This window comes from Delphinapterus leucas, chromosome X, assembly GCF_059928025.1.
Source record: "Delphinapterus leucas isolate spDelLeu-1000000601 "Yukka" chromosome X, BTC_Dleu_Yukka2, whole genome shotgun sequence".
NCBI lineage: Eukaryota > Metazoa > Chordata > Mammalia > Artiodactyla > Monodontidae > Delphinapterus > Delphinapterus leucas.
Genome location: NC_143150.1, coordinates 119,560,476 through 119,571,220, shown reverse-complemented (window position 1 = coordinate 119,571,220; position 10,745 = coordinate 119,560,476). Strand labels below are relative to the sequence as shown.

At 42.8% G+C, this 10,745-nt stretch overlaps 1 pseudogene; it reads right to left on the bottom strand.

Annotated features, from left to right (window-relative positions):
• Window positions 1-6,509: 6,509 nt before the first annotated feature.
• Window positions 6,510-7,656, bottom strand: LOC111168930 (cell division control protein 42 homolog pseudogene; annotated as a pseudogene).
• Window positions 7,657-10,745: the final 3,089 nt, after the last annotated feature.

Here is a 10,745-nt window from a genome sequence, read left to right as displayed (position 1 = left end):
TAAAAACACAACGTACATACCTTAATTTAAAAATACTCTGTTGCCATGGATGGACCTAGAGATTATCATACTAAGTGAAATAAGTCAAAGATAAATATCATATGCTATCACTTATTTCTGGAAACTCAAACATGACACAAATGAGCTTATTTACAAAACAGAAATAGACTCACAAGCATAGAAAACAAACTTCTGGTTACTGAAGGGGAAGGGGGGGTTTGATAAATCAGGAGTTTGGGATTAACATAGACACACTACTATATATAGACAACCAACAAGGACCTACTCTATAGCACAGGGAACTATACTCAATATTTTGTAATAACCTATGATGAAAGAGAATCTAAAAAAGAATGTATATATATGTATAACTGAATCACTTTGCTGTACACCTGAAACTAACATTGTAAATCAACTATACTTCAATTTTTTTTTTTTTTTTTTTTTTGCGGTACTCGGGCCTCTCACCGCTGCGGCCTCTCCCATTGCACAGGCTCCGGACGCGCAGGCCCAGCGGCCATGGCTCACGGGCCCAGCCGCTCCGCGGCATGTGGGATCCTCCCGGACTGGGGCACGAACCCGCGTCCCCTGCATCAGCAGGCAGACTCTCAACCACTGCACCACCAGGGAAGCCCTATACTTCAATTTTTAAAAAATGCTCTATTGCTAAAAAATGCTAACCATCATCTCAGCCTCCAGTGAGCCAGTAATAACATCAGAGATCACAGATCACCATAATAAAACAATTAAAAAGTTTGAAACATTGCCAGAATTACCAAAATGGGACACAGAAACACAAAGTGAGCAAGTGCTGTTAGAAAAATGGCACTGATAGACCTGCTCGATGCAAGGTTGCCACAAAACTTCAATTTATAAAAAACGCAACATCTGTGCAGCGCAGTAAAGCAACGTGCAATAAAATGAGGCGTGCCTGCATAAGAATCAAGAAATTTAAATAGCCTCTGAACCCAGGAACACAGATAGGCAATAATAACATAGCAGAAATACTGATAACCAAGAAAACCCCTCCGATACATTGACCTACAAACTATTCTGATGCAATATTATTCCCATCCATATATATAAACTGTGTGGAATTGGGGGAGCATTTTTACTCTCTTTGCATAAGATTTGAAGGGTCATGGTTTCCAAGATCTGTACTCAGAGATGAGAGGGACAAACTCACCCAGAAGTAAACCCACACACCTACAGTCAATTAATCTTCAACAAAGGAGGCAAGAATATACAATGGGGAAAAAGACAGTCTCTTCAGCATGTGGTGTTGAGAAAGCTAGACAGCCGCATATAAATCAATGAAGTTAGAACACACTCTCACACCATACACAACAATAAACTCAAAATGGCTTAATGACAAGCATAAGGGCTTCCCTGGTGGCGCAGTGGTTAAGAATCTGCCTGCCAATGCAAGGGACACAGGTTTGAGCCCTGGCCCAGGAAGATCCCACATGCCATGGAGCAACTAAGCCTGTGCACCACATCTACTGAGCCTGAGCTCTAGAGCCCACAAGCCACAACTACTGAGCCCACGTGGCACAACTACTGAAACCCGCACACCTAGAGCCCATGCTCCGCAACGAGAAGCCACAACAATGAGAAGCCCGCACACCGTAACGAAGAGTAGCCCCCACTTACCGAAACTAGAGAAAGCCCACACACAGCAACGAAGACCCAATGCAGCCATAAATAAACAGGTAGATAGATGGACTTAAGCATAAGACATGACACCATTGGACTTCCCTAGTGGTGCAGTGGTTAAGAATCTGCCTGCCAATGCAGGGGACACAGGTTCGATCCCTGGTCAAGGAAGATCCCGCACGCTGCAGAGCAACAAAGCCCGTGCGCCACAACTACTGAGCCTGCACTCTAGAGCCCGTGAGCCACAACAACTGAAGCCCGGGGGTTCCTAGAGCCCGTGCTCCACAACAAAAGCCACTGCAATGAGAAGCCCGCGCACCGCAATGATGAGTAGCCCCCCTCGCCATAACTAGAGAAAGCCTGTGTGCAGCAACAAAGACCCAACGCAGCCAAAAAAAAATAAAAGATGTGACACCATAAAACTCCTAAAAGAGATCATGTGCACAACATTCTGACATAAATTGTACCAATGTTTTCTTAGGTCTCCCAAGGCAAGAGAAATAAAAGCGAAAATAAACAAATGAAACCAAATCAAACCTACAAGCTTTTGCACAGCAAAGGAAACCATAAACAAAATGAAAAGACAACCTACAGAATGGGAGAAAATATTTGCAAATGATGCAACTGACAAGGGCTTAATTTGCAAAATATACAAACAGCTCATACAACACAAAAACAAAAAAGCAAACAACCCAACTGAAAAACAGTCAGAAGATCTAAATAGCCATTTCTCCAAAGAAGACATACAGATAGCCAAGAGGCACATGAAAAGATGCTCAACATTGCTAATTAATAGAGAAGTGCAAATCAAAACTACAATGCGGTACCACCACACAGCAGTCAGAATGGCCATCATTAAAAAGGCTACAAATAACAAACGCTGGAGAGGGTGTAGAGAAAAGGGAACCCTCTTACACTGTTGGTGGGAATGTAAGTTGGTGCAGCCACAGTGGAAAACAGTATGGAGGCTCCTTAAAAAACTAAAAATAGAGTTACTATATGATCCAGCAATCCCATTCCTAGGCATATATCCAAACAAAACTGTAATTCAAAAAGATACACGCAGGGCTTCCCTGGTGGCACAACGGTTGAGAGTCTGCCTGCTGATGCAGGGGACGTGGGTTCATGCCCCAGTCTGGGAAGATCCCACATGCCGTGGAGCGGCTGGGCCCGTAAGCCATGGCCGTTAAGCCTGCGCGTCCGGAGCCTGTGCTCCGCAACAGGAGAGGCCACAACAGTGAGAGGCCTGCGTACCGCAAAAAAAAAAAAAAAAAAAAGATACATGCACCCCAATGTTTACTGCAGTGCTAGTCACAATAGCCAAGACATGGAAACAACCTAAATGTCCATCGGCAGATGAATGGATAAAGAAGATGTGGTACATATATACATGGAATACTACTCGGCCATAAAAAAGAATGAAATAATGCCATTTGCAGCAACACGGATGCAACTAGAGATTATCATACTAAGTGAAGTAAGTCAGAAGGAGAAAGACAAATACCATATGATATCACTTATATGTGGAATCTAAAATATGACACAAATGAATCTATCTATGAAACAAACAGAATCAGGGACATAGAGAATAGACTGGTGGATGCCAAGGGGGAGGGGAGTGGGAGAGGGCTGGGTTAGAAGTTTGTGATTAGCAGATGCAAACTGGTATATATAGAATGGATAAACAATAAGGTCTGTATAGCACAGGGAACTATATTCAATATCCTGTGATAAACCATAATGGAAAAGAATATGAAAAAGAATGTGTACGTATGTATAACTGAGTCACTTTGCTGTACAGCAGTAATGAACACAACATTGTAATTCAACTATACTTCAATAAAAATTTTTTAAAAAGATTGACAAACTCAAATGATATTCAAACACTTGGGATCCTTGTTCTTCTCTAAAAATATCAATAGAATTTTTTAATAACTACCATCTGTTGGGCAAATATTATGTGACAGATATAATGCTACAGACTCATTGTCTCATTTATTCTTCTCACAAGTCTATGCTTAGATGTTATTCTGATCAGAAAGGTTAACTAACTCGTCCAATCGCTATCCTGCCTCAGGTTTGTCTGACTCTTAACTATTCTGCTATGTTGGCGTGTATCCTGCTCCTATTCTGACGTCTGACACCAATGCCAAAAGGAACAGATGCTCTGAACAAAGACTGAAATTTGACCTTGATTAGGGTACCAGAAAAAAGACGCAGTCTTGTTCTCAAAAAGGAAGATTTCCTCAAATAAAAGCTCGTCCACTTGACAAATATTCCTTGAGTCCCTATTGTGTGCCTGCCTTTCTTCTGGGAGCTGATTATTAAAGTAAAATTGAGATGGCCGCTACTCACTGGGTAACTCAGCACTATACTAAGGATGATTGATGAAAAGGAGGAAAAATGTTAACTTATACTGTTCTCCTTAAGTATAGGAGGGAGCTCAGCTTGAATCTTAATTTTGTTCACCACAGAAATCAGGTATGTTTATGGGCTTGGGAGGTAGAATACGGGATCCTTGAGCGTGTAGAGAAATGTACCATTTAAAGAAACTCATTCTAGGGACTTCCCTGGTGGTCCAGTGGTAAAGAATCCACCTTCCAGTGCAGGGGAGTCCAGTTCGATTCCTGGTCAGGGAACTAAGATCCCACATGCCACGGGGCAACTAAGCCCGCATGCCACAACTACTAAGCTCGCATGCCTCAATGAGAGAGAAGTCCGTGTGCCACAACTACAGAGAAGCCTGCGTGCCACGACAAAAGAGCCCATGCCGCAATGAAAGATCCCACATGCCACAACTAAGACCCAACACAGCCAAAAAAAAAAAAAAGGAAAGAAAGAAACTCATTCTAAGGGAAGAGAAGTGTGAGAACAATTTGGGCACCAGGATAGTAGACAAGGTCAAAGAAGAAGGTTGGCCATCCAGGTCATCTGGATTGACGATGCAGTCCCAGAACCAGGGGCCCAAAGCAAAGGAGCGAACACAACCCACAAGAGCTGACCCACGAGGTGCCAACTGTGGCAGTTCCATTCACAGGCAACAGGACCCACTGCCCATGAATCTTGCAGCAATGGGAAACTGCGCCCTCCAGGCAGACATCAGTGCCCTCAGCTTGGAGGTTGGGCAGCTTCAGGACAAACCTCGGCTCTGGCCTCATCTTTGGAAACCACCAACAGTGAATGAACCAGCCGCTATTTTGGGCGTTAACAGTGTGAAGAGACTTTCCCACAGAGGTCTGGAGGAGGAGAGGGCATAAACATGGGCGCCACAGGGCGGCCAAGGGACCTCTTTCCTGGAGCCTTCATGAGATCCCTGCCTGAGACTCCCAAGACCATCTGGAAGGAACTGGAGGGACCAGAGTTCCAACAGAGTGCTGGAGGTGGAGGCTGAGCATGGGAATTTAAGGGAGTGCTCATCTTCTGCCAATTTGTATTAAGCAGATTTGTAATACTGCAGTGTGAGAAGATTAATGAAGTCTCACTGTATATGCGAAATGTGAAATAACTCATCCATAACTTTTAAAATTCAAGAATCTCTTAATCCAACAGCTGCATGACCAAGTGAATTTCATATCGAATTTATCCTATTATCACATGGCACAGCCACCTTTTTTTTTTTTAAAGGGTTTGTTTATTTAATACGTCTGAAAATAATGCATATACAAAGAATTGAGACATGAGAAAGCATTGGTTCAACACTAATGACATCTAGAAGAATTCGGATTTGGGGAAGGTGGGGTAGATTACCTAACATTTTTAAGACTTGGAAACTGCAACCAAGAAAAGTGTTAACAGGGATTTTATCAGCTTATGAAGAGTCTTCATAAGACCCTCCCCAGGATTCTTATTAAACTAGAGAGCCTCACCTGGCTGCTCTAGGGTTCCTCATATGCAAAACAGAAATAAGGGGATTCCCCTGACTGGTCCCCATGTGGTTAAATGTTCTCCCCACCCCCACTCTACCGCACCCCACCCCCAGCTTCTTAATGAAGCAGGTCTCCATCCTAGTAACTTGAAAGAGGATGTGAATCATCCCATAGACATCTATCTTCTAGCACCACCCCTCGGATTTCCTCTATACACCAGGTCTTCAGCTATGTTTTAGAACACTGTATCATACACTCTTAAGCCGCACATCTATGCTCAGCATATTAAGACAATGACTGACAGGGAAAAATTGTGTTTTCATTACATACTCAATCCATTTGGTGTATTTCAAAAGGTGCAATACTTTTCTTCATTTATCAGTGAAAGAAGTTAGAAATTAACCTCAAAAAAAAATCAGCAAATGGCAAACAAATTTCCTTGAGAGTCACAGTCACATATATAGTGCATCCTAGAAAAGAGGAGGGGCAAGACAGGTTCCGCCCACTTTCATGAGTTTCATCAAATACTGGACCTACTCAAGGGTGGAGAGAAAAGGCAACTTTCAAATAGGAGTATATTATTAAATGAGGCGTTTACTATACTCCTTCCTAAGAGCACCAGGTGGGGAACACGTTTTCTAAACTAGATCTAGGAAGTGGGATGTGGAATCAATCCATCCTCCTCCCCTTAAGGGCTGTCCAATGGTTAATGAATTAAAAAAACATGACTAAATAAAAACAAATCCCACACATACTCCCCCACCCAGAAAAAGGAAAAAAAAAAAAAAAACCCAGAAACTAGAAACTTACTCGCCAAAGTGGAACCCGGGAACAGCTTCAACAACCCAAATTAGTCTGCTACAGAGTCATCACAAGCATGCCTTGCTTTTAAACAAAAAATAATAATTTTTTTGAAACAAAATAAAAACTAGTACTGATCACTTTTCTGACAATACACTATTACTCAAAATTAACTAGTATTGAGAGGGGGAAGGGGGCCATAGCTATGGGCCTTGTCTCACACGAGTGCATGTGGGTAGGTGCAGGGCATTTGTCATTATTACAAAAATGAATTTTAATTTTTAATCTTTAGTTTGATTTAAACATTGCTTTCAGTATGATGTGGACACCAGCTGTGCAGAAAGGGCTCTGGAGAGAAGTTCATAGCAGCACACACCTGCAGCTCTTCTTCAACTCTGGAGGCTCCAGGGCAGCCAGGGTTGCTTCGTCAAAACACATTCTTCAGGCCTTTCTGTGTAAGTGCAGAACACTCCACATACTTGACAGCCTTCAGGTCACAGGCCAGTTTTTCAGCAGTCTCTGGGGTGATAGGCTTCTGTTTATTCTTAGCAAGTTTCTCAATATTAGAGGGGTCATCTCTGAGAACAATTTGGGTCCCAACAAGCAAGAAAGGGGTCTTTGGACAGTGTTGAGTTATCTCAGGCACCCACTTTTCTTAACATTTTCGAATCAGGATGGAGAGACCACTGAAAAACAGACTAGAAATACATCTGTTTGTGGATAACTCAGCAGTCGTAATCTGTCATAATCCTCTTGCCCTGCAGTATCAAAAAGTCCAAGAGTACGAGGCTCTCCACGAATCGTAATTGTGACTGCATACTTGCCAAAAACAGTCGGTACACATGGACACTGCAGGTCTAACTCTTTATACTCCATGATCACTAAAATAATTCCAAAGCCTTTTCGGAAAAAACCAAATGGAACTTGCCTACTTATCTCAATGACTGCATTTATCTTTGCCGTAAAAAAGCAAAACCAAAATTCCATTATAACACAGAGTCTCTTGATTTCAGAAGACTGTCTTTACAAAAGGCTCATAAACTGCTTATGGCCATGGGCGATTTCTGAGTGGGTGGACAGAATTAAGCACGTAGAGAGCTGAAAAAATCTGTTTGTATCATCTTTAATTTCTTTCATCAGTGTCTTATAGTTTTCTGCATGCAGGTCTTTTGTCTCCCTTGGTAGGTTTATTCCTAGGCATTTTATTCTTTTTGTTGCAAATATCACTCATGATATACTAAAAGCAATGTTTAAATCAAACTAAAGATTAAAAAATTAAAATTCATTTTTGCAATAATGACAAATGCCCTGCACCTACCCACATGCACTCGTGTGAGACAAGGCCCATAGCTATGGCCCCCTTCCCCCCTCAATACTAGCTAATTTTGAGTAATAGTGTATTGTCAGAAAAGTGATCAGTAGTAGTTTTTATTTTGTTGTTTCAAAAAAATTATTTTTTGTTTAAAAGCAAGGCATGCTTGTGATGACTCTGTAACAGACTAATTTGGGTTGTTGAAGCTGTTCCTGGGTTCCACTTTGGCGAGTAATCTGGAACATCTAATTTTTGGTTTTTTTTTTTTTTTCCTTTTTCTGGGTGGGGGACTGTGTGTGGGATTTGTTTTTATTTAGTCATGTTTTTTAATTCATTAACCATTGGACAGCCCTTAAGGGGAGGAGGATAGATTGATTCCACATCCCACTTCCTAGATCTAGTTTACAAAACGTGTTCCCCACCTGGTGCTCTTAGGAAGGAGTATAGTAAATGCCTCATTTAATAATAATAAGTCCGTGCGCCACAACTACTGAGCCTGCGCTCTACAGCCCGCATGCCGCAACTACTGAAGCCCACGTGCCTGGAGCCCGTGCTCCACAAGGAGAAGCCACTGCAATGAGAAGCCCGCGCACCGCAAGGAAGAGCAGCCCCCACTCGCCGCAACTAGAGAAAGCCCGCGCACAGCAATGAAGACCCAATGCAGCCAAAAATAAATAGATTAATTAATTAAAAAATAATAATAATGGGCTCTGGTTCCACTCAAGCTGGAGTAAGGACACTCCACCCCATCTAAGACAGGATGAAAAGAGCACAGCCATTTTGGAAAAGGACTAGGGAATGGCCTTGGGCAAAACAGGCCTTGCAAGCTAAAGAACAAAGGCCCTGGAGGCCTGAGCCCCAGAGACAAAAACCAGGCTCCCGGGAATAGAAAATTAACTTTGTCTCTGTTGCACTAGCAAGTATACCTAGTTGCCATAAGACAAGAAGCTCAACTATAATTTTTTTTTTTTTTTTTTTTTTTTTTGCGGTACGCGGGCCTCTCACTGTTGTGGCCTCTCCCGTTGCGGAGCACAGGCTCCGGACGCGCAGGCTCAGCGGCCATGGCTCACGGGCCCAGCCGCTCCGCGGCATGTGGGATCTTCCCGGACCGGGGCACGAACCCGTGTCCCCTGCATCGGCAGGCTGACTCTCAACCACTGTGCCACCAGGGAAGCCCTCAACTATAAATTTTAACCTTACCTACTCCTGTGCTTTCTTGAAGAAAATTCTGAGGCACGCCTTTCCCCTCCCAGAAGCGCTCCCTATTCCCGATAGCCATCTGCTGCTGATCAAACAGTTTGACGACTTCTCAAAACTATCAGTTATAATGAGACAAACCCTCCCTTTTGTTATAAAAGCAACTTGCCCCTTCTACTCCGGGAGCTGGCATTTTTTTCCTGCCTTCTCCCTTGTGCACAAGCTCTTTCTTTTAATAAAAAGCTTTGCTTGCCTAAGAGTCTTGTGGAAGCGATATTCATTTATATCTATCGTAACGCTGTCCAAGAATCTAGAAAGGGCCCGGTAACACATCTCTCCCTCTGATTGTAACAAGGAGCCCTAGACAAAATCCATAAAGCAACTACCAGATGACTCCGAAAGGTGGATGAATTAGTTTTCTTTTGCTGCTTAAACAAATTATCACAAATTTAGTGGTTTAAAATAACACAGATAAGTTCTCTTACAGTTCTAGAGGTCAGAAACGTAAAATGGGTCTGCAAGGCTGTGTTCCTTCCGGAGGCTCTAGAGAATCTTCTGTTTCCTTATCTCCAGCTTCCAAAGGCTGCCTGCATTCCTTGACTCACAGCACTCCGAATTCTGCTTCTGTTATCACAGCTCCACTACCTCTGACTCTCTTGCCTGTTTCTTATAAGGGCCCTTGTGATTTCATTGGCCCACCCAGATAACCCAGGTTAATCTCATCGCAAAATCATTAAGTTAATTAAGTTTGCAAAATCCCTTTTGCCAGGTAAGGTAATATATTCACAGGTGCCAGGAATTTGAATATTGACATCTTTTTGTGTGGGAAGGCATTATTCTGCCTACTACAGTGAATAAAGAGCAGCAGGACTGGGTAAGGAACCCAGGTCTTAAATGATGACCTGGAAGAGAGTTCCTAGGTTTTCTTCTCTCTGTATATCTCAGCTCAAGCTCGAGGGTAGCCCGCAACTCAGGAGAGAGGGAGAGGGCACAGACACAGGGAGCTCTAGGAAAAGCCTGCTTTCTCCAGCCATGGGTGAAGTTGGGGGGGCGGGGGTGTATGGTGGGGCTGTCCTGCAGGACAGAGCACTTGGGACTTTTCCTACTCTATGTCAGGGGAGAACCAGCCATGAAGCAGCATCAGGAAATCTCCAAATTTCTAAACATAAATGCTTTTTTGGAGTCCAGGGTCAAATCAATCCAAAACAACACCGATAGATAAGAGAACACCATTGAGTCCTATAGCAATGGTCTTAGAGGACCAACATAAATTGTTGGGATATCAGGGGTGGATAAAAATCGAGTTCTAAGAAGCCTCTTGGGAAATTAAAAACAAGAAAGAAAAGGAAAGACTCTTCAGGCTGAAAACAAGGATCAATCATGGAAAATGCAGAACAATATCACTCATGAATTTCAGATACAGGCAGAAAATGAATATTTAACAATTATACAGAAGACAAAATAGAATTACGCAGTAGCTGAATAAGATGCTGAAAACAGAACCCCTAGTCAGCTAAGGCCTTGCCCATTTCCTTAGAATTTTTCAAGAAAAATTTTCAAGTAACCAACAACTGCACAATTTCAGGCTCCTTTTGAAACAGGAGGGAAGGGGGCAGGGCACAACCCTTAAAGAATGACATAGCCGTTGAGGATATGACATAACTGGTTAGAACTAACCAGGTCCAAGATGGTGAAAGATTCGACTTCCAGTAGACCTTGAGCCTCATTATACGCTCATTGTAATACATTAGCTAAAAGACACACCCACAGCTGCCATGACAGTTCCAAGGCCAACCATAAAAGGGCAAAAAGTGGGCAGTGGCCCAATTCCTTGAAACCCCAGCCCTTCTCCAAAATGGTTGGAATAATCCTCCCACTCATTAGCCTATGAAATTACCCAGCCCCTAAAAACT